The sequence below is a fragment of the Pipistrellus kuhlii genome, unplaced genomic scaffold, assembly GCF_014108245.1.
Source record: "Pipistrellus kuhlii isolate mPipKuh1 unplaced genomic scaffold, mPipKuh1.p scaffold_m20_p_1, whole genome shotgun sequence".
Lineage (NCBI taxonomy): Eukaryota > Metazoa > Chordata > Mammalia > Chiroptera > Vespertilionidae > Pipistrellus > Pipistrellus kuhlii.
In genome coordinates, this window is record NW_023425404.1 from 72,798,801 (window position 1) to 72,822,076 (window position 23,276).

The following is a 23,276-nucleotide window of genomic DNA, read 5'->3' on the forward strand; positions in this document are numbered from 1 at the left end:
GCTGCTGATAAAATCTGCTGCAGCGCTTCCCCTGCTGTCCCCGCGCTCCTCTGCGACCGGCTCCAACTCAGAGAGGACCCGAGGGCATTTGGGGGCCCCCGTGTGCGTGCGGGAGCAGCACGAGCGGAGACGGCAGAGGGCGCACGACCCTGGCCCCTGGCCCCTGGCCGGGCTGCAAGGGAGACCCCCAGCCTGGCCGCTCCGGCTGAGCGCGTTAAACCTGCTTTCTGTCTACAAAACGTAGGGCTTTCGTGCAGCGTTGCGAGGTTCGGCTACCACCTATTCTGAATGCAGCACAGTGTGTCACTCAGACTCAAACCACCCATGAATGCACATTACCACCATTTCTTATTTAGCACCTTAGCACTTACCAACCTGCAAGAAAGGATGGGTGACTTGAAGATGAGTTCGAATAGACAAGGGAAAAAATGGGGGGGGGGGGGGGAGGAATGCCCTCGTGTCCTCTCTGAGTTGGAGCCGGTCGCAGAGGAGCGCAGGGACAGCAGGGGAAGCGCTGCAGCAGATTTTATCAGCAGCTGCCGGCAGAGCGGGGAAAGCGGCGCTCTGTGCAGAGGGATTTGGGCGTCTCAGAGGGGCCGGAGGGAGTGAAGGCAAGTCAGGCCAGCCGTTTTGCTGGCAGGCATCCACTGCAGTGGCGCCGCCCTCCTCCCCGGGAAAGGGGAGAGGGCAGAGGGAGCGTTTGCTTCGGGCCCAGCGCGGGCAGGTTAGGCCGGGCGCTCCGGTGCCCGGGCCTCGTCACCTCAAGGAAAAGTAATGAGGGGCGCTTGGAGGCGCGCCCTTCGATAGCTCAGCTGGTAGAGCGGAGGACTGTAGGCTGGCGTCTGCGCGGACATCCTTAGGTTGCTGGTTCGATACTTGGCTTAACTGCACTGCGTTAAGTGATTCTTAAAAGGGCCTAGAAAGGACTCCTGAGAAGCTGCAAAAAGCCACGTGCAACACAGGAAAAGGACAGGCGAAAAAGTTAACCTGTGGGAAAAACACAGGTAAACAGACCAGCATAAGTTAAGAGTGGTTTTGACGTCTGACTTTTGTAACAAGAAGCCCAGGGGAGAGCGCGAACGCAGTCCCCCACTACCACAAATTATGCAGTCGAGTTTCCCACATTTGGGGAAATCGCAGGGGTCAGCACAGCCGGAGTGCAATGGATGAGCCTCGCCCTGGGAAAACCACCTTCGTGATCATGGTGTCTCCCCTGCCAGGTAAGTATGAGTTGCACACCCCGCCTCCTCCCTCACCCACAGCCACCACCCACTCTTCACACACGGTCACTCCGCTCCGCACGTCCCTGCGCCCCCTCCGCCCCAGGCCCCGAGCGCCCACCGCGCCAGTCACCACAGCAACCCCGGGGGCGCTGCCATCTCCGGGTGCGGGGACGTGGGGGCGCAGGCCGCGTGGGCCCGGCAGCCCCTGCGCTGCTGCTCATCTGCATACGCCACGCCCCCGGCCTGCTCTTCCGGGCGCCCTCTCTGTGCGTTCTGACATGGGCCCTGCGCGACTCCAGGGGAAAAAACTCGGGGGAGATCTGCTCTGAGGTTTCTTGTTGAAATAAACATTAGTTTGTAGTTTAAAGTTAGATTTTCGGGCTCCATTTTCTCACCGTCCTTTTTCTAAAATTTTCCCCAGCGGGAGATCACCGTTTGGGAGTCAGGTTGTTTCCTTTGTCTTTGGCTGCCTTGTGGCCTGGAGCAGGTTAGGGCCGGTTTGCTGCTATTTCTGGGTATGATTCATTGAAAATAAATAAATAAATGCGTAAATATATGAAATATGCTCCCTGTGTCTAGGAAAAATGTGAAAATAGAAGAGAAGCACACACACACACACACACAGAGACAACCAAAATGAGTTTTCAGTCCAGTATATTAACTTACAAGCATCTCCAAGTCTAAGGAAAAGAACTGACAAGCAATACTGCAGTAGGTTCGTTTCTCACAGCTTTGCGAGGATAACAAGTCTGTCAGATGCCCTGTGAACTGCAGGAGTCAGTGAGGACAGGGGTGCTGGGAGTCCAGTGTGGGTGGGAGGGCAAGGAGGAAGGGTGTGGGGTTAAGTGGGAAACTGGAATTGAAGATACCAGTAGGGGCTCATTATTATTAACCTTATTTTAATCCTCACCCAAGGATATTTTCTCATCTGATGTTTAGAAAGAGGGGGAGGGAGACAGAGGGGAGAGTGTGGAACCCCTCTCACGTCCTGCATGGCTCAGGGTTCCAGTTCAGGGTTCGGGTTCTGGAGAAGGCCACACACAAATGAAAGGACTAGAAAAGTACCCATTTGGGAATATTGGGGGCCAGGAGGGAGCCCACCTCCAGTGGGAAGAGTACTTGCTGCTCTGGCCTTGCTATCCCTTTTATTGAGACTGTGGGATACACCCAGAGCCCTTGGGCAGGACACTCCATGAACAGAAATTTACATAAAACAGAGGTGGAGTCTGCTTCAGCTAACCATGTATCAACTGAGCAGTGAGTGAACTAGTCCTGACCTTCCAGAGCAATGAAGGTTGTTGACAATGATCAGTTTCCAGCAGGAGAGACAGAAACACTGATATGAGAGAGACACATGGCTGGTTGCCTCCGGCAGGCCCCTGGCCAGGGGTCCAGGGCTGGAAGCCTGGATGGAGGTACATGCTCTTGACTGGAATGAAGCAGGGACCCTTCAGTCCGTAGGCCAAGGTTCTACCCACTGAGCCAAACCGGCTAGGGCCTCATTCTTTTTAAAAGATCTAGACAGGGACGCAGCGTGGAGAGGAAGGAGCCAGAGAGGAGGGAGGCCGAGTGCCTGGCGGGCGTTCCCTAGCGGAAAGGAGATAAAACTCCGACTGTGCTGGGCCCCCGACTGCTCTGAACCCGTTTTAGGCGAGACCCCGGGGACTCAGGCTCAGCCATAGGGAGCCGGCTGTAAGGCGGAACCCCAGGGAAGTGGCGAAAGGAGGTCCCGGCGGTGCGCACACTGCGCACAGAGAAAAGACGGTGGGCTGTGCCGCGGGATTGCCCTGACGGGAAGGAGACTGGGGCTCCAGGCTGCTCTGAACGCCACCTCCAACTCCACTTCCAACTGAACTGAACCCCAATACCGGGCTCATTGTGGGAGAGCATAGACTGTTTGGCAGCAGGCGAAAATCGAGGGCACCTTTCTCTCAGAGGCGCCGGCAGCGAGCACTGAAGGACCCGCATAGGGCGGGGCTGACGGAAGCCAAAGCTGCAGGCTCCACCCTGAAACCCTGTCCCATCTGTAACTGCGAAATGAGACAATAAAATAGATCACAAACGAAAGAAATGGAGGACAAAAAGCGTCTGGATATAGAGTTCAAATCTACACCTATAAGGTTTTTCAAGAATTTCCTAGAAAAGATGGATAAGACCTATGAGGATATGAAAAGGGATCAACTAGAATTAATAAGGAGTCATCAAGAAATGATAAGGGATCAACAAGAAATAAAAAATACATTGTCTGAAATAAAAAATATTTTACAAATTCCTAAAAACAGAAGGGAAGATCGCAAGAATCAAGTCAAAGATTTGGAACATAAAGAGCCAGAGGACACTCTTCCACAGAAGCTAGAAGGCAAGAGAATCCAGAAAATTGAAGATAATGTAAGAAACCTCTGGGACAACTTCAAGCAAACCAACATCAGAATTATGGGGGTCCCAGAAGATGAGAGAGAGCAAGATATCGAAAACATACTGAAAGAAATAGTGACAGAAAACTTCCCCCACCTGGTGAAAGAATTAGACTTACAAGTCCAGGAAGCACACAGAACTCCAAACAAAAGGAATCCAAAGAGGACCACCCCAAGACACATCATAATTAAAATTCCAAGAGCAAAAGACAAAGAGAGAATATTAAAAGCAGCAAGAGCAAAGCAGGTAGTTACCTATAAAGGAGCACCTATACGATTGTCAGCTGATTTCTCAACAGAAACCATGCAGGCCAGACAGGAATGGCAAGAAATATTCAAGATGATGAATAGTAAGAACCTACAGACAAAGATAATCTATCCAGCAAAGCTATCACTCAGAATCCAGGGTCAAATAAAGAGCTTCACTAATAAAAAAAAGCTAAAGGAGTTCATCAACACCAAACCAGAATTATATGAACTGCTGAAGGGGGTTCTTTCAGAAGAGAAAGTAAACAAAGATAAAAATTATGAACAACAAATATGTAACTATCAACAAGTGAATCTAAAAACCAAGGAAATTTAAAAAAAATCTGATGAACAATAGTAACTGTTGAATATAATAGAATCAGAGGTATGGAAGGGGAGTGAATTGACAATTCTTGGGGAAAAGGGGAGAGGGGGGCGTGGGAAGAGACTGAACATAAACTGTGCACCTATGGATGAGGACAATGGGGAGGGGGGAAAGGGCAGAGGGTGGGGTGGGAACCTGGTGGAGGAGAGCAATGGTGGGGGGTGGGGGAAGGAACATTTGTAATAATATGAACAATAAAAACTTATTTAAAAAAAAAAAGAAAAAAGAAAAGATCTAGACATGTGTAGGGAATATATGTATTTCCTGGAGGCTAAGACCGATCTGTGTAACAATAAACACACCTGGTGGGCTGTTCTTGCTTTCCAAATGCCGTTCCCCAATGAAAGAACCAGGCTCTTTGGAGAAATAGATGGTTTTCAAGGAGCCAGGAAAGGGGACCCCTTCCCTGAATGAGCCCGGAACACGCTGTGCCAGAGAACAAGGAAATGCTCCAAAAAGTCCGTGAACATCTCCAGAGGCAGCCGCTTCAAAGGGGCTTTCATAGGCTCGATCGCAGAACATTTGAACATCCAGATGAATAAAAATGGTGGAGTATAAATTACCGAATAACAGCCATGAGTCCATATTAATTGTACACCACCAATAAATGTAGAATGAATGACTGAATCTATAATAATAAAAGCGTAATATGCTAACTAGACCGGACAGCCGAATGACCTCCTGATGTTTTTCCCCAGGAAGCCTTGGTGGAGGGGTGAGGCAGAGGCAGCAGCCATGGTGGGTGGGGCCGAAGCAGAGGTGGTTGGGGGCCACCAGGCAGGCAGGCAGGCAAACAGTTAGGAGCCAGCGGATTGCGAAAGGGATGTCAACTGTCGGTGTAGGCCCAATCCTGCAGGGTTCCAGATTGTGAGAGTGCAGGCTGGGCTGAGGGACCCCCCCCCCCATGCACAAATTTTGTGCTCTGGGCCTCTAGTTAGAAAAGAAAAATTTGGCAATCATTACGCAAGAGTCATCAACAGTATCACTATGGTGATAAAGATTGATGAGGAACAGGATATTTACAAATTATCTTCAAATTATCTCCACACAAGTCACTTATTAATCACAGGGCAAACCTGGTAAACACCTCCAGAGGCAGACGGCTGTGGGGTCGAACCCTGGGTTCAAACTAAGTCCACCGGTGGCTGATGTTGTTTGAAATTTTCTGCTGTTCTTCCTAGATAAAATGTTGCTTTCTAGTTTGCTTTTGCCCGTTTGAAGAATGATGAAGATAAACTTAGCTGTCGGACCTTGCAGGCCAGAGACCAGATATGCCCACAATCTCAATACCATGCCAGGTGCACTTTTTTTTTTTTAATTGGATAGAACAGCATTGTTTTTCAAGGCCAGCATCGAGATAACCACTAAGTGCAAATAGGACTGGCTCTTTAATAAAAAAGGAAGTTCTGCCTGTAACCTTGCTTAGAATTTGAATTCATCCTATTTCACAGACGGCTGCAGCACAGCCCCGTGCACCCATGTGCTTCTGCGTTGCCCTCCATGGCGACTCCGGACTGGGCTCTGTGGCTTGCTGTGCTAATGGAACAGCAGCAAATGAGGCAAGCAGAAGGTTGAAAGCATGTTCTCCCTGGGGCTTGCTCTCACTTGCTGACCGGCCTGCGGCCCCCATGGGAAGAAGGCTGGCTTAGCTGTTGGAGGAAGCCTGGGTCAGTCTTTGGATGAAGACGAACCAGGTCAGCTAAGGTCCCTCAGAGACCGCCGGGCCCCTGCTGGCTGCCGCCGTTTGAGAGATGCCACTGGCGACCGGAGACCCGGAGAACCAGCTGCCCCGCGGAGCCCGGCCAGGACTGCCCACCCAAAGAATTGTGAGCAAACAAAGGGTCATTATTTCAAATCACTGCTTCAGGGCCCTGGGTTACACAGCACTGGGTAACTGATACACCCCCTTAACCGGGCAGTCAGTGTTAACACCGCCAACACCTGAACCCTGGCCGCAGTGCCTCCAGCCGTGGTGCCCGGAGGAGGACACGCATTCAATGCTTTTGTGCCCCAACTGGGGATCAAACTTGCAACCTTGGCATGTGTCTTGACAGAGATTCGAACTCGAAACCTTTTCGTGCACAGGACGTCTCTTCAAGCAACTGAACCACATCTGCCAAAGCAGGTGTTGCATTTTTTAAAAAACAGAAGGCAAAACCATCCACCAGCATGAAGATTACGGCTCGCTTTCTGTGATGCCGGCTTTCTTGCTTGGTCTGAAGCCTCATTAACTCTAGGGTAAGCCTCCACCACAAACTGCGTAGTTTAAAACAACAGGTTCTGTTCTCTCACAGTTCTGGAAGCTGGGATCCAAAATCAAGGTGTCGGCAGGGCCATGCTCCCACTAGGACTTGGGTAGAATCTCTCCGTGCCTCTTCCCAGCTTCTAGGGGTGACAGAATCCTTGGCTTGTGGTTACATCACTGCAGTCATTGTTTCTGTCATCACATGGAATTCTTTGTGTCTCTTTCTTCTCCTACTTCTTCCCTCCTCCTCCTCCCCCTCCTCCTCCTTCTCCTCCTTCTTCCAGGCATTTTTTATTTTTTCCCTTTATTTCATTTTTATTCATTTGATTTTTTATTTTTTAAATGTATTTTATTAATTTTTTACAGAGAGGAAGGGAGATAGATAGAGAGCTAGAAATGTCGATGAGAGAGAAACATCGACCAGCTGCCTCCTGCACACCCCCCACCAGGGATGTGCCCGCAACCAATGCACATGCCCCTGACAGGAATCAAACCTGGGACCCCTCAGTTTGCAGACCGACGCTCCACCACTGAGCCAAACTGACTTCGGCCATTTTTATTTTCTTTTTGCTTGCTATCAGAGGGACAGGGGGAGGGAGCAAGAGATAGAAGCATCAATGATGATAGAGAATCATGGATTGGCTGCCACCTGCACATCCCACACTGGGGATCGAGCCCACAAACCGGGCATGTGCCCTGATGGGAATCAAACCTGTGACCTTCTGGTTCATAGATCAACATGAAACCACTGAGCCCCACTAGCCGAGCTGTGTGCTTCTGTCTTTACGTGGCATTTTCCTCTCTTGGGATAACCGTGTCCTAGTGGATTAGGGACCACTCTGGCGACCTCACCTTAACTTGGTTGTGTCTGCAAAGATCTTATTTCCAAGTGAGGTCGCATTCAGAGGTACCAGGGCCAGGACTTCAAACCATGTCTCTGGAGGGACCCAAGGCAGCCCTCAACAGTCACAACGTCACGTATGTAGTCTTTGTTTCCAATGGGCGCTTGAACGTGATTATGAGGAAACAGGACAACCCCAGGTGGAAGGCTTTCCTACAGGATAACTGGTGTCTAGTCTCATAAAATGCCTACAAAGAATGGCCTGGCCTGGAGCAGCCAGGCCCGAAACAGCTCGCTCCTCGCCTGCCCCTGCCCCACGGCGGCCTCTCAGACATGGCTGGAAACTTTTGCGGGAACTTGAGGGTCTGCTGAATCAAGTGATGAAGGCTTAGACCTGGATGTGTTGAGTTAGTATAGGGCTGGGGTGTTGATCTGTGAGTGCCTTGGGTGGGGCCTGGATGAGGCTGGTTGACCTATTTGGAAATGTGAAGTGTATCATTGGGCATGTGGAGGTATTATTGTTTTTGTTTTTTTTAAATAAATCTTTATTGTTCAGATTATTACAAATATGATCCTCTTCCCCCCCTCAATTGCTCCCCTTCACCAGGTTCCCACCCCACCCTCTGTCCTTTCCCCATCCCCCATTGTCCTCATCCATAGGTGCACAGTTTTTGTTCAGTCTCTTCCCGCACCCCCACTCCCCTTTTCCCCGAGAATCGTCAGTCCACTCCCCTTCCATACCTCTGATTCTATTATATTCACCAGTTAATATTGTTCATCAGATTTTTAAATTCCCTTGGTTTTTAGATTCACTTGTTGATAGCTACGTATTTGTTGATCATAATTTTTATCTTTATCTTCTTCCTCTTCCTAAATAACCTCCTTCAGCAATTCATATAATTCTGGTTTGGTGGTGATGAACTCTTTTAGCTTTTTTTTATTTGTGAAGCTCTTTATCTGTCCTTTGATTCTGAGTGATAGCTTTGATGGGTAGATTATTTTTGGCTATAGGTTCTTGTTATTCATCACCTTGAATATTTCTTGCCATTCCCGTCTGGCCTGCATGGTTTCTGTTGAGAAATCAGCTGACAATCTTATGGGTGCTCCTTTATAGGTTACTACCTGCTTTTCTCTTGCTGCCTTTAATATTCTCTCTTTGTCTTTTGCTCTTGGAATTTTAATTATGATGTGTCTTGGTGTGGTCCTCCTTGGATTCCTTTTGTTTGGGGTTCTGCGGACTTCTTGGACTTGTAAGTCTATTTCTTTCCCCAGGTGGGGGAAGTTTTCTGTCACTATTTCTTTCAATATTCTTTCTGTATCTTGCTCTCTCTCTTCTGGAATCCCCATAATTCTGATGTTGGTTCGCTTGAAATTGTCCCAGAGGTTTCTTACACTATCTTCAACTTTCTGGATTCTCTTATCTTCTCCCTTCTGCAGAGGAGTGTCCTCTGGCTCTTTGTGTTCTAAGTCTTTGTCTTGATTCTTGCGATCTTCCAGTCTGTTTTTAGGACTTTGTATAATATTTTTTATTTCAGACAATGTTTTCTTCATTTCTTGTTGATCCCTTATTATTTCTAGTTGCTCCCTTGTCATATCCTCATAGGTCTCATTTATTTTATCGGACTTTTTTAGGATATTGTTGAATAACCTTATAACTGTAGTTTTGAACTCCATGTCCAATCTTTTCTTTTCCTCCATCTCCTTCCTTTGTCTCCTTCCTCTTGTCTGCATTTTAGTTTCCCTGATTTGATGGAATAGCTTTGTGTTCTAGATGTTCTGGTAGAGCCAGTATCACAGCCTTCCCAGTTACCTGAGGTGGACAGTCTTGGTGTAGCCCTTTGTGGGCTGTGTGTGCAGTCTTGTTGTTAAGCCTTGCTTATTGTTGGTATCACTGGGAAGCGTTGATCTCCAAGCCAATTGGCTGTGAGGATCAGCAGTCTCTCAGCTAGGAGGGTTTCCGTACTCTGCTTGGATAGGGCTGGGTCTCGGGGTGGCGCAGACAATCTTTGGTTCCCTGTCAGTCTCGCCTTAGAAAAGTCCTGTTCGTGGAGAGTTTTGGAAGATTGGTTGCAGGCGCACGCGCACCTCTTTGGTAAAGGCGCAGACAAGCTTTGGATTCCTGCCAGTCCCTCCTTAGAGAAAGCCAGCCTCTGGGAGAGCTTCTGTGCTCAGCCACAGGTAGGGTGGAGTCTCGGGTTGGTGCAGACAAACTTTGTTTTCCCTTCGGCTCCTCCCCAAGTCCCGCAGTAATGGCCTCTGGCTTCACACACCTCCAAGAGATCTCTGCCCACTGCCTGACAGTCTGGCCTCTCCCTGTCTGGGGCCGTTTATCAGAGCAATAGGGTGATTCTGTTTTCCTCTCGGACAAGAAAGCCAGCCGCGTTAGCTGTTCGCCCTCTCCGCACTCAGCCCGGCCCGCCCTCTCTGAGTGCAGGGAGTAAGCCAGCAGCAATCTCGGTCCGGCCCTTCCTCTCCACACCAGGATTAAGCCAGCGCCTTTTCGCGCACACAGTTCTCCGTACCTTCACAGTTCCTGAGGTTCAGTGTGCCTTCTCTCTCCTTCCCAGATGGCAGAGCCTCCTCTCAGCCAGCCATCTGGCGCTTCAGGGCAATGCCCCCCCTGTTTTTCAGTTCTAAATTCAAATTTATTGTGGTAGGCTGCATTCGGGTGTCTACCCTATGCCACCATCTTGGTTTCTTTTTGGAGGTATTATTGATATGAGAAAATGCTAAGTAACTGATTTACTATCTGAAAAGGGATTTACTATCAGGGAAAGGGAGGGAGGAAGAGACTGAACATAAACTGTGCACCTATGGATGAGGACAATGGGGGATGGGGAGGGGTATGAGGGTGGGGTGGGAACTTGGTGGAGGGGGGAAGAAATGAGGAACCTTTTTAATAATATGAACAATAAAGATTGATTAAAAAATAAATAAAAGATAGTGATAATCTGAAAGAAAAGAAAAAAAAGAACGGCCTGGGCCCTGTTTCAGGTTAAAGTAGGTTCAAGGGCCATCACGTTTGAATGGAATTCGTGGTTTTGAGTGTTCCTTTGCTATAAAGGGCGTTGTAGGGACAATGGATGAAAACGGAATAATGTCTGCAGAGTAAATGAGAAAAATATGGTACCAGGTTCATTTATCGATTTTGATAATCGTGTTGGGGTTTAGGTAAGAGGTCCCTTTGTTTCCAGGAAATACACCCGGAGGAAGGAAACTTCCTGAAAAACCAACCGAACAGGATCTGCCATGGTCTCTTCCATCTTGTCCAGCGGGACCGCCCTCCCCTGTCCCCTCGGCGCCTCCTGCCTGGCTTTGCCCCGGACTCCGGCCCCTCAGGGCGCCCGCGGCCCGGGCTCCGTGCTCCCCTCTGGGGGCGGCCCTTCCCCTCCGGCCCTCAGGAGGGGCCCGCTGGTCCGGAGGGAGGAGCCGGCGGCCTGCGAGCCCCGAACCCCGGGCCGAGGGGCCGTTTCCGTCCGTCCGTTTCCCAGACGCGCCCCCTCCCGGCCCGCGTGTCCCCCCCGGACGGACCGCGGCCGCTCTCCCGCCCCCGGTCCCGGCCCCGCGGCCCGACGGGGCCTCCGTCTGAGCCGAGCGGCCACGGGAGGGCGCCGCTTCTGGGCCCCGAGGGGAACGGACACGGGTGCGTGTGGTTTCCGGGGACGGAAGGGAGAGCGAGCCCGGCCCGGCCCGCACCCCCGGGGGGGAGGGGGCGCCGTGACAGCTGCGGGGCGGCGGGGGCGGCGAGCCCCGGGCCCCCTCCCGGGCCGGGCCCCGTCTCCTCGCGGCCAGCAGCGCGCAGGGCCCGGATCCGACCCCGGAGACCCGGCGCCGGGCTGTCAGGCCGGGGGCGTGGCGTATGCAGATGAGCAGCAGCGCAGGGGCTGCCGGGCCCACGCGGCCTGCGCCCCCAGGTCCCCGCACCCGGAGATGGCAGCGCCCCCGGGGTTGCTGTGGCGACGGGCGCGGTGGGCGCTCGGGTCCTGGGGCGGCGGGGGCGCAGGGGCGTGCGGAGCGGAGTGACCGTGTGTGAAGGGTGAGTGGTGGCTGTAGGTGAGGGAGGAGGCGGGGTATGCAACTCATACTTACCTGGCAGGGGAGACACCATGATCACGAAGGTGGTTTTCCCAGGGCGAGGCTCATCCATTGCACTCCGGCTGTGCTGACCCCTGCGATTTCCCCAAATGTGGGAAACTCGACTGCATAATTTGTGGTAGTGGGGGACTGCGTCCGCGCTCTCCCCTGGGCTTCTCGTTACAAAAAGTAGGATAAACAAGCCTAGTGTAGTGTGGCTCTTTGTGTTGCTAACTCTTCTAAGATGGAAATATTGTAGGGTTTCTTTTTATTTTTTTTGCATTCTTTTCTCTCCTGGCTTACTAGCTAAACCTTCTGTTTATTAACCCCCCACGTGCAAGTTTCCATCAGACATAAATGGAAGTGCCTGATTGTGGGTTGTTGGGTTTCCCTCAAAGTGCAGGTTGGTAATGAGAGGTGGTGGAAAGTCCTGTCCTGCAGCAGCTGCTCATTGTGTTAGTTACCTGCAGCCAAGGCTGTTCTACCTAGAGGGCTCCTTAAAGATTTCAGAGACAAATGGAGATAGAAACACCAATGATCAGAGAGAATTATTGATCGGCTGCCTCTTACACGCCCACCCCGACCCCTGCTCCCCCACCCCCACCCTCCGCTGGGGTTCAAGCCTGCAACCCGGCATGTGCCCTGAAGGGGATTTGAACCGTGACCTCCTGGTTCAGAGGTCCATCCTCAACCACTGAGGTAAACCGGCAGGGCAATCCCTATTCTTGGGAATTGGTTTTGTATAAAATTTGAGTGAAGATGGACATATTGATAAACCCAAAACTAATTTAATATATCAAGTATTACACTGGACTGAAACCGGTGTGGCTCAGTGGATAGAGCGTCGGTCTGTGGACTGAGAGGTCCCAGGTTCGATTCCGGTCGGGGGCATGTACCATGGTTTCGGGCACATCCCCAGTGGGAGGTGTGCAAGAGGCAGCTGATCAATGATTCTCTCTCATCGATGTTTCTAACTCTCTATCCCTCTCTCCAAAAAAAAATCAATAAAATATATTAAAAATATTATTAATAATAATTACACTGAAATACACAAATAATAAATTTCTTGGGAAATAATTTTATTTAATATTACCTGCTCAAGTACATTTTAAAGTCTAGTATTGCCGAAACCGGTTTGGCTCAGTGGTAGTCTGCGGACTGAAAGGTCCCAGGTTCGATTCCGGTCAAGGGCATGTACATTGGTTGCGGACACATCCCCGGTGGGGGGTGTGCAGGAGGCAGCTGGTCGATGTTTTCCTCTCATCGACATTTCTGGCTCTCCATCTATCTCAATTCCTCTCTGTAAAAAATCAATAAAATATATTTTTTTTAAAAATAAAAATAAAAGTCTAGTATTTTCCATTCACTTTTGAAATATTTCTCTTCTGATTTCAGTAGCATTTTATGTATGGGAACTTGTACAGAATTTAGATGTCAAAAATAGTTTCTATTCTTTTCTTGCTTTGTGTAGCCTTTTTGGACTCAGATTTCTTTTTTTTTTTTATCAGTGAAAAGTGTTTATTTTTATTTATTTAAATATATATTTTTTTATTTTTTACAGAGAGAAATGGAGAGGTATAGAGAGTTAGAAACATCAATCAGCTGCTTCCTGCACACCCACTACTGGCATTTGCCCGCAACCAAGGTACATGCCCTTGATTGGAATCGAACCCGGGACCCTTCAGTCCACAGGCCGATGCTCTATCCACTGAGCCAAACCGGCCAGGGCGAAAAGTGTTTATTTTTAAATTGAAAGGGGGAAGGGAGTAACACAGCGGCAACTTTTGGCATCTTCTTTTCAGGCTATCACATCCATTTACTCCCCAACCCAAAGCACTGACAGGAGGGGCCCCAAGAACAGGCTGAGGGGCCAGGTTGTCCCACAGTCAGTCAGAGAGCGATCTGTGCAGCCGTGGAGAGGTGGGAGTGAAGAGTCTGTCCCAGCCCCTCTGTCCTGAAGCAGAGTTAGAGCTCAGGGGCAGAGGGCTCCCACTGGGTGAGGACACCCGCAATTCAGCATCATGCCTCACCAGGTGAAGAGCCCCCCGCTGCCCGCAGAGCCATCACCATGACCGCAGAGCGGCTGCTGAACACGTTCCCGCCCCGAGGGCCAGTTTTGCGCTCACTGTCCTGAAGGACGAGGAGCCCCAGCCAGGCCGGCAAGTGCAGGGGCGCCCGGAACCAGGTGAGTGCACCCGCTGCTCGGTCTCCGGGATCACCTTTCTCCGCAGGAAGCTCATGCAGGCCAATTCGATAAGCAGGAAGGCTCTGAAGGCCTCCACGGGACTCTCCTGGCCTGGCCTGGTGGAGAAGGTCAGCATGAAGAGGGAGAGGACAACGATGAGGACGGCAAGGGGGAGCAGGTGCATAGGCGCAAAGTGGTAACCTCTTCCAGGTAGCGATGCCGTACGAGGAAGAGCCGAGCAGGCTGGCCGCCGTGAAGCTGGAGGAGATGATGCCCAGTGGGGCCCCGTGGGGGTCCAGCACAGGTGCCCAGAGGAAGACAAAGACGAAGATGGCACATCCAACAGGGCTTGTATGGAGCTAGCAGCAGCACACGGCGGTCCGACAGGCGCCCGGCTCAGGTCCTGGAGAAGGCGCGCGGCCGATCTATTAGTTCTCTCCCCAGTTGTGAAGGGCCAGGCAGGGCCCAGCCAGAGCCTGGAGAGGGACGGCAGCCGCCAAGGGCGCTACAGGCCCTAGTGCCCTCCGGCTGCACCGCTGCCACCACAGCCAGGACACGTTCCGGGAGGCAGCGCGGGCAGAGGGAGGGGGGCCGCGCACAGGGAAGTCGAGCGGCTCCTGGGGCTCACGGATGAGCCAGGCCTCGGAGGCAGAGAAGAGCGGGGCGGCCGACCGGCAGCACCAAGCCGTCCGGGGAGCGTCTGGCTGGGCAGCACCGGGAGGTGAGGGGGGAGAGGACACGAGACTTCTTTGGGCCCAGGCGATCCACCAGGGAGGAGGCCGCCGGCCCAAAGAGGACCGCGGAGGAAGGCCACAGGCAGGGGGGGGTAAGGCTGCCAGAGGTCTGAAGCCCGTGGGCTGCCAGGGCCAGGAAGGAGGCCTGACAAAGGCCTGACGAAAGCCCAGCAGAACCCGAACGAAGGCGGGATTGCTGCAGGCCCCTCCCCGGGGCTCAGGCTGGCACGTGGGCAGCTCCAAGCCCGGGCGGGCAGGAGGACCAGAGACAAGGTGGGCAGTCACCGGCATGGCGGCCCCGGACAGCCTGCTGCCCGGTCAGCGGGCGCGCCCGCCAGCCGCTCCTCCTCCGGCCCGGCCCCGGGCTCCCGCGGCGCCGCCCTCGCCGCCTGCTGCCGGGAGCCGGCAGGATGGTCACCGGCGTGATGGTCCCGTCACGTCTGGACTCAGAATTTTCAGTATTTAAATACCACTTAGAGAAACCAGTTTTCGGTGAAAAACTAATTTGCCTCGTCTGTCAGTTTTTAAAATATATTTTATTGATTTTTATACAGAGAGAAAGGGAGAGAGATAGAGAGTTAGAAACATCGATGAGAGAGAAAGTCATCGATCAGCTGCCTCCTGCACACCCCCTACTGGGGATGTGCCCGCAACCAAGGTACATGCCCTTGACCGGAATCGAACCCGGGACCCTTCAGTCCCCAAGCCGACGCTCTATCCATTGAGCCAAACCGGTCCCGGCTCCTCTGTCAATTTTTAAAATATATTACTTTTATTGATTTCAGGGGAGGGAAGAGAGAGAGATAGAAATATCAATGATGAGTCCTGACCGGTTTGGCTCAGTGGATAGAGCATCTGCCTGCGAACTGAAAGGTTCCAGGTTCGATTCTGGTCAAGGGCATGTACCTTGGTTGCGGGCACATCTCCAGTAGGGGTGTGCAAGAGGCAGCTGATCGATGTTTCTCTCTCATCGAAGTTTCTACCGTGTTTCCCCAAAAATAAGACATCATCCAAAAATAAGACCTACTTACAGGTTTCCTTCTGAGTGAAACATAAAGCATCCCCCCGAAAATAAGGCCGCCCTAAGCTAAACATGAGAGATTTGGTCCACTGATTCTGAAAGAAATGGAGTCACAAAAAATTCACCAGAAAATTCAGAAATTGGATTGTTATGATGATGTTCCAGAAGATGATGACATGATTGTCATTGAATAAATGAGCAAATTTTTTAAAATATATTTTATTGATTTTTACAGAGAGGAAGGGAGAATGATAGAGAGCCAGAAATGTCGATGAGAGAGAAACACCGACCAGCGGCTTCCTGCACATCCCCGATGTGCCTGCAGCCAACGTACATGCCCTTGACTGGAATCAAACCCGGGACCTTTCAGTCCGCAGACCGACGCTCTACCACTTAGCCAAACCAGTTTTGGCTGAGTAAATTCTTGATACTGTAGGATTCAGTTTGGTTTGTGTTGATAACTACTGTAGTACCGTACCATATACAGCTAACAAATTTCCTTTATTTTCAGTATTCTTCATGGAAAAATAAGACATCCCCTGAAAATAAGACCTAGCGCATCTTTGGCAGCAAAAATTAAGACTGTCTTATTTTCAGGGAATCAGGGTAACTCTCTATCCCTCTCTCTTCCTCTCTGTAAAAAATCAATAAGATATATTAAAAAAAAATAAAAATAATAATCCCGGCTGGTGAGGCTCAGTGGTTGAGCATTGATCCATGAACCATGAAGTCACTGGCTCATTTCCTGGCTCAGCATGTGTTGAGGTTGCAGTCTAGATCACCAGTTTGATGTGTGTGTGTGTGTGTGTGTGTGTGTGTGTGTGTGTGTGTGAGATGGGGTCAGCTGATTGGTGTTCCATTAATGTCCTATCACCCTTTCTCTAAAGTAACAATATATATATAATTAATAACTTAATAACTACTAATGCAGAAAGAGACGTACAGAATCCCTCATTCCCAACCTGCACTTGGAGGAGAAAGCACCTCTTAAAAGTTATCTGCCCCATTAAGTAAATAAATGAGAAAAATCTGAGTGAACCTGCCACTTCTTTTGTAACCGAGAAGCCCAGGGGAGAGCGCGAACGCAGTCCCCCACTACCACAAATTATGCAGTCGAGTTTCCCACATTTGGGGAAATCGCAGGGGTCAGCACAGCCGGAGTGCAATGGATGAGCCTCGCCCTGGGAAAACCACCTTCGTGATCATGGTGTCTCCCCTGCCAGGTAAGTATGAGTTGCACACCCCGCCTCCTCCCCCACCTACAGCCACCACTCACCCTTCACACACGGTCACTCCGCTCCGCACGCCCCTGCGCCCCCGCCGCCCCAGGACCCGAGCGCCCACCGCGCCCGTCGCCACAGCAACCCCGGGGGCGCTGCCTTCTCCGGGTGCGGGGACGTGGGGGCGCAGGCCGAGTGGAACCGGCAGCCCCTGCGCTGCTGCTCATCTGCATACGCCACGCCCCCGGCCTGACAGCCCGGCGCCGGGTCTCCGGGGTCCGATCCGGGCCCTGCGCGCTGCTGGCCGCGAGGGGACGGGGCCCGACCCGGGAGGGGGCCCGGGGCTCGCCGCCCCCGCGCCCCGCAGCTGTCACGGCCCCTCCCCACTCCCCCAGGGGTGCGGGCCGGGCCGGGCTCGCTCTCCCTTCCGTCCCCGGAAACCACACGCACCCGTGTCCGTTCCCCTCGGGGCCCAGAAGCGGCGCCCTCCCGTGGCCGCTCGGCTCAGACGGAGGCCCCGTCGGGCCGCGGGGCCGGGACCGGGGGCGGGAGAGCGGCCGCGGTCCGTCCGGGGGGGACACGCGGGCCGGGGCGGGAGAGGGCGCGTCTGGGAAACGGACGGACAGAAACGGCCCCTCGGCCCGGGGTTCGGGGCTCGCAGGCCGCGGGCTCCTCCCTCCGGACCAGCGGGCCCCTCCTGAGGGCCGGAGGGGAAGGGCCGCCCCCAGAGGGGAGCACGGAGCCCGGGCCGCGGGCGCCCTGAGGGGCCGGAGCCCGGGGCAAAGCCAGGCAGGAGGCGCCGAGGGGACAGGGGAGGGCGGTGCGGCTGGACAAGATGGAAGAGACCATTGCAGGGTCCTTAAAATAAAATAAAATAAAATAAAATAAAATAAAATATAATTTGATTATTTATTAAATTTTTTTTTACCGAGAAGAAGGGAGAAGGATAGAGAGTTATGATAGAAACATTGACCAGCTGCCGCCTGCACACCCCCCCACTGCGGATTTGCCTGCAACCAGGGTACATGCCCTTGACCAGAATCGAACCTGGGACCTTTCAGTCTGCAGGCCGATTATCTATCCACTGAGCCAGACTGGTTTGGGCTCTTCCTTTGCTTTTCTTAGAGAGAAAGAGTGAAGGGAGGTTGGCAGGGGGAGAGGGACAGAAACAGAGGAAGGAAGAGCGAGAGAGAAACAGCGATGTGAGGACCATTGGTTGCACCTGCAGCCCAGGTGATGGAACTCTCCACCCTTCAGTGCTCCTTGCAGATTCTCTAAACATTGAGCCACGCCGGGCCCACAGTCTAGCCTTCTGATTTTTAAAAAACGCAACAACTGTCCTGCCGGTGTGGTTCAGTGGGTTGGAGCATCATCCTGTACACAGGAAGGTGGCAGACTCCATTCTGGTCAGGGCACAGGCTCCGGTTGTGGGTTCCACCCTCAGCCGGGGCATCTGTGGAAGGCAACCGATCCATATTTCTCTCTCACATTGATGTTTCTCTCGCTCTCTCCCTTAGTCTCTAAAATCAATAAAAAAAATATCCTGGAGTGAGGATTAAAACACAAAAAACAACCTGAATGGAATTGGAGAACATGATCCTGAGTAAAACAAGCCAGTCAATGAAAGAGAAACACCACATGACCTCACTCATTTATGGATGATAAAGAACATTATAAACTGAAGAACCAAACGATAGATATAGAGACAGTAAAGCAACAAGCAGACTGTCAAATTGCAGCGGGGAGGGTAGGGAGATCTGGGGGAGATAATAGATCAACCGAAGGACTTGTGTACATGCATATAAGTACAACCAATGGACACAAAACTCTGGGGAGAGAGGGCATGTATGGGAGGGGGTGGACAATGGTGTATGTACAAAGATAATAATTTAATTAAAAAAATTAAAAACCCCCCCCACAAAAAATAACCAAGAAAGCAGCGCTATGCCTGTGAAAAGGAATAAATTAAAGCACAAAAAATGAGGTGAGTCCGTACTGCCACAGCCCTAAGCACTGAATGGGTGTCCTCCGCCGGGCACCACGGCTGGAGGCACTGGTGTTGGCGGTGTTAACACTGACTGCAGGTTAAGGGGGTGTATCAGTTACCCAGTGCTGTGTAACCCAGGGCCCTGACGCAGTGATTTGAAATAATGACTCTGTTTGTTCACAGTTCTTTGGGTGGGCAGTCCTGGCCGGGCTCCGAGGGGCAGCTCTTCTGTGGAATCAAACAGCTCAGACAGCTGCGGCCTGGGCATGTGCCTCGGTGACCTCGAAGCTCAACCTCTGAGCCACACCGGCTGGGCCATCACCGTGTTTATTCATCTGGATGTTCAAATGTTCTCTGATCGGGCCTATGAAAGCCCCTTTGAAGCGGCTGCCTCTGGAGATGTTCTCAGACTTTTTGGAGCATTTCCTTGTTTTCTGGCACAGCGTGTTCCCTGTGCTTGGGGCTCATGCAGGGAAGGGCTCCCCTTTCCTGGCTCCTTGAAAATCATCTATTTCAGTGATGAGAGAGAATCATTGATTGGCTGCCTCCTTCATGCCCCCTGATGGGGATCGAGCCCACAACCTGGGCATGAGTTCTTGCCCGGAGTCGAACCCGGGACCCTTTAGTCCACAGGCCGATGCTCCATCCACTGAGCCAAACCAGCTAGGGTGTGTTCTCCCTTTTTTTTAAAAAATATATTTTATTGGTTTTGTACAGAGAGGAAGGTAGAGGAATAGTTAGAAACATCAATGAGAGAGAAACATTGATCAGCCGCCTCCTGCACATCCCCTACTGGGGATATGCCCACAACCCAGGCACATGCCCCTGACCGGAATCGAACCCGGGACCCTTCAGTCCCCAAGCCGACGCTCTATCCATTGAGCCAAACCGGTCTCGGCAGTTCTCACCTTTTTTAATCTGACATGGCTACTTCCCAGTTGATCCCAGTTTAAACTAACCACATCTGTTGATTGCGCCGTGCTGTCTTCAAATACATTTTGTTAATATTTTGACTATGTTTTCTGGTTTCCTTCCTGCGAGGATTAGTTTCAAATATCTAGTTTACCACTGCCAGCTTTATTACTTTAAAATCACGTGTGCATATCAATTGCCATTGAAATGAATAGAGAGAAAATATAATTGATGCTGAAGGACAATATTGAAATTCTTTATAGCAAAGAAATTGAGTCTAATGTAGAGTTCTTTCATAAATTCACTAATTCATCTGATCTCATCTTTTTTGTTGCTGTTTTTTTTTTTTTTTTTTTTTTTTTGTCAGAGTTACAAAGAAAAGTAACAGGCTGGTAAAAAGGAAACTCAGATTGCATAGGAATGAATACTATAGTTATTTATACCTTTAACTAGTAGCCTGATGCATGAAAATTCGTGCAGTAGGTTTCCCTTCCCCTGGCTGCTTTCCTCTGGCACCTGAGACCTGGGCTTCCCTCCTCTGGCCTGGTTTGGTCAAGAAGGATGTCCGGTGCCTAAGCTGGTTTGGCTCAGTGGACAGAGTGTCGGCCTGCGGACTGAATGGTCCAGGGTTCGATTCCGGTCAAGGGCATGTACCTTGATTGCGGGCACATCCCCAGAGGGGGGTGTGCAGGAGGCAGCTGATCGATGACTCTCTCATCAATGTTTCTAACTCTATCTCTCTCCCTTCCTCTCTGTACAAAAATCAATAAAATATATTAAAAAAAAAACCCAACAAAAAAGAATTAAAAAAAAAAAAAAAAAGGATGTCCGGAATATATCTGATCTAATAAGCATATTACCTTTTCATTAATAGATTATTTACAGTAATTAAGAAAACACTGAGTTTAGAATATGTGACGAATAAATGCCAATTTTCTTCCCTTTTTCAGAAAATAGAAGCATAAGTGTCTGCTGACTAGGAACTCAAACTTTCTGAGCTTTTAAAATATTACTTAAGATAATCTCAAGCTGACCTAGCTGGTTTGGCTCATTGGATAGTGTCAGCCAGCAGACCGAAAGGTCCAGGGTTCGATTCCTGTGAAGGGCACATGGCCAGGTTGCAGGCTCCATCCCCATTGGGGGCTTGCAGGAGGTAGCCAATCAGTGATTCTCTCCCCCTTATCAGGGCAACACTAACCAACTAACCTGCCCAGTTAGGGCTAAATTATGTTTTCAAGTCTGATTTGTTTTCTCTTCTTTTAGTAATTGTAAGTCAGGGGAAAATAAAAATTTCCTCTGTAAACTTTATGTACAATATAAACATTTTTTTATGAATTTGATATACTTAGTGTGGTACAGTACTTGCAAAAATAAAAGTAAAACCCTCAAATAACAGTTGTATAGCTAAAGGATTCCCAATTTGGTCTATGTAAGTCCGCTATTGAAGGTGAGAGAGATCCATAAAACAAGGATACAAATGTTTGTTCTGGAGATGCAAAATAGGATCTTTCCTTTGTATGCACTCAGGGAGTTACATAATTTATTATTATTATTTTTTTTTGTGAGTTACATATTCTTTACCAAATTTGTAGGATTTGTTTGTGAGAAGACTCTTGCAAAGTGTGGTCGTCAAATCATTTAAAAAAAACATATTTTATTGATTTTTTACAGAGAGGAAGGGAGAGAGCCAGAAACGTCGATGAGAGAGAAACATCGACCAGTGCCTCCTGCACACCCCCCAATGCACATGCCCCCGACTGGAATCGAACCTGGGACCCCCGGTCCGCAGACCGACGCTCTACCGCTGATCCAAACGGGTTTCGGCCATCGAATCATTCCTCCATTAAGCAACCCTCCATCCCCTGCGCCCACACTGCTGCTTCCGGCCTACCCCACCCAAGTGCTCTACCAACGTAAGACGCCAAGGGCTGCACCGCCCACCCCAACGCTCCCCTCAAAGGCCCGGGTGGCAGACAGATGAACTGTTGGTAGGTATAGCTTTTTGCTGTGTGCTTGCTATTTCTGCCAAGCACCTTCACATGTCCAAAGCGCACCTTCACGTGTCCAAAGCGCTGTACCAACATTTATTCACCCTCACAACACCCCTGGGAGGTAGGTCAGTATGTCTTGTGTGGTGGAAAGGCTGAGGCAGACAGAGGTCAAGTGAACCTGCCTGAGGCCACCAGGGCACCCCGTGAAGGAACCCCACGGCATCCTGAAGCTCGGGCTCTCCGTCCCACGTTCACCTTGGTGAGCGCTGCAGGGGCACATTTCCCCCGGGGAAGGTGACAGGAAGGACGGAGCACACAGACCTCTCAGTCAGCAGAACCACCACAGTTCAGATGGCACCGGTGACCGAGAGTGAAGGAGAGACACCTTCACCAGCGCAGCGGCGAGGCTGTGGAGGAAGCACCATCTGGACGAGCTTGAGGTGCAGCCAGGCCTTCTTCAGGACTCATCAGAGTGGTGACCACCCAGACGCCTGTGGTTTCCAAACGGGAGAACACGCAGAAGACAGGGAAAAGCTAACCCCTCCACCTGATCTTCCACAGGCATGGCACAGTGCTCACCCACATTAGAAAGGCCAGTATGTTTGCAACGTGACCACTGACAATTGGCAGCCTTTCTGGTACCCACACTTTATTCCACGCATGTGCTTCTTTCCCACCAGCACGAGTTGTCTCCTATAGCAGACTTCCCCCTCCCTCTCTCTCTCTCTCTCTCTCTCTCTCTCTCCATGCCAGTCTGTACACTGGCTTAACTACCAACCACCAGCTCAGTGGAATGTCACATGGTTCATCGGTGAGCTCGGGATGGAATCCAGGAGACCACAACAGGCCATACTCTCGGCCCCTGGATATTATTTTATTATTATTTTAAAAAATATATTTCCTGCCGAAACCAGTTTGGCTCAGTGGATAGAGCGTGGGTCTGTGGACTGAAAGGTTCCAGGTTCAATTCCATTCAAGGGCATGTACATTGGTTGTGGGCACATCCCCAGTAAGGAGTGTGCAAGAGGCAGCTGGTCAATGTTTCTCATCGATATTTCTAGCTCTCTATCCCTCTCCTTTCCTCTCTGTAAAAAATCAATAAAATATAAAAAACAAACAACAAATGATAATGTCATTTAAAAAAATAAAAATAGCCGAAACCGGTTTGGCTCAGTGGCTAGAGCATCAATCTGTGAACTGAAAGGTCCCGGGTTCGATTCCGGTCAAGGGCATGTACCTTGGTTGCGGGCATATCCCCAGTAGGGGGTGTGCAAGAGGCGGCTGATCGATGACTCTCTCTCATCGATGTTTCTAACTCTGTATCTCTCTCCCTTCCTCTCTGTACAAAATCAATAAAATATATATTTAAAAAAAATATATATATATTTCTTTATTGATTTCAGAGAGGAAGGAAGAGGGATAGAGATAGAAACCTCAATGATGGGAGAGAACCATCGATCAGCTGCCTCCTGCAGGCCACCTACTGGGGATCAAGCCCACTGGGCATGTGCCCTTGGCCGGAATTGGACCTGTGACCCTTGAGTCTGAAAGCCGAAGCTCCATCCACTGAGCCACATCGGCCAAGGCACGGCCCCTGGACTTTAGCAACAGCGGCTCTACCCGGCCTCTGCCCAATTCCATCTTCTGTGAAGCGCCAGCAGCGCAGCAGCAGTCCATGCTTCGCCATGGGAGGGGCACTTGGTTCCCTGTCGCTGAAGGACAGGAGAACGAGGCCTGCCCCGGAGGGCATGGTGGAGGGCAGACTCGGCAGAGCTGCAATGACCACAGAGCTAAAAGC

The 23,276-nt window shown here is 50.8% G+C and overlaps 1 long non-coding RNA gene and 3 other non-coding genes across 6 annotated transcripts; 1 reads left to right on the top strand and 3 right to left on the bottom strand.

Moving 5' to 3' along the window:
• Positions 1-456: 456 nt before the first annotated feature.
• On the bottom strand, positions 457-23,252 carry LOC123652817. 3 transcript variants are annotated; one of them, XR_006742313.1, is made up of 4 exons: positions 23,243-23,252; positions 11,458-11,548; positions 1,291-1,294; positions 457-466 (listed from the first exon to the last, which is right to left on the bottom strand). It is a non-coding gene; the product is annotated as an uncharacterized LOC123652817 (long non-coding RNA). The 3 variants fall into 3 exon arrangements; XR_006742314.1 differs by having other exon boundaries at positions 11,458-11,553; XR_006742315.1 differs by having other exon boundaries at positions 11,458-11,578.
• Positions 1,065-1,228, bottom strand: LOC118710853. The gene has a single exon (XR_004985567.1). It is a non-coding gene; the product is annotated as a U1 spliceosomal RNA (small nuclear RNA).
• LOC118710864 lies at positions 11,436-11,599 on the top strand. Its single transcript, XR_004985574.1, has one exon. It is a non-coding gene; the product is annotated as a U1 spliceosomal RNA (small nuclear RNA).
• Positions 16,436-16,599, bottom strand: LOC118710860. The gene has a single exon (XR_004985571.1). It is a non-coding gene; the product is annotated as a U1 spliceosomal RNA (small nuclear RNA).
• Positions 23,253-23,276: the final 24 nt, after the last annotated feature.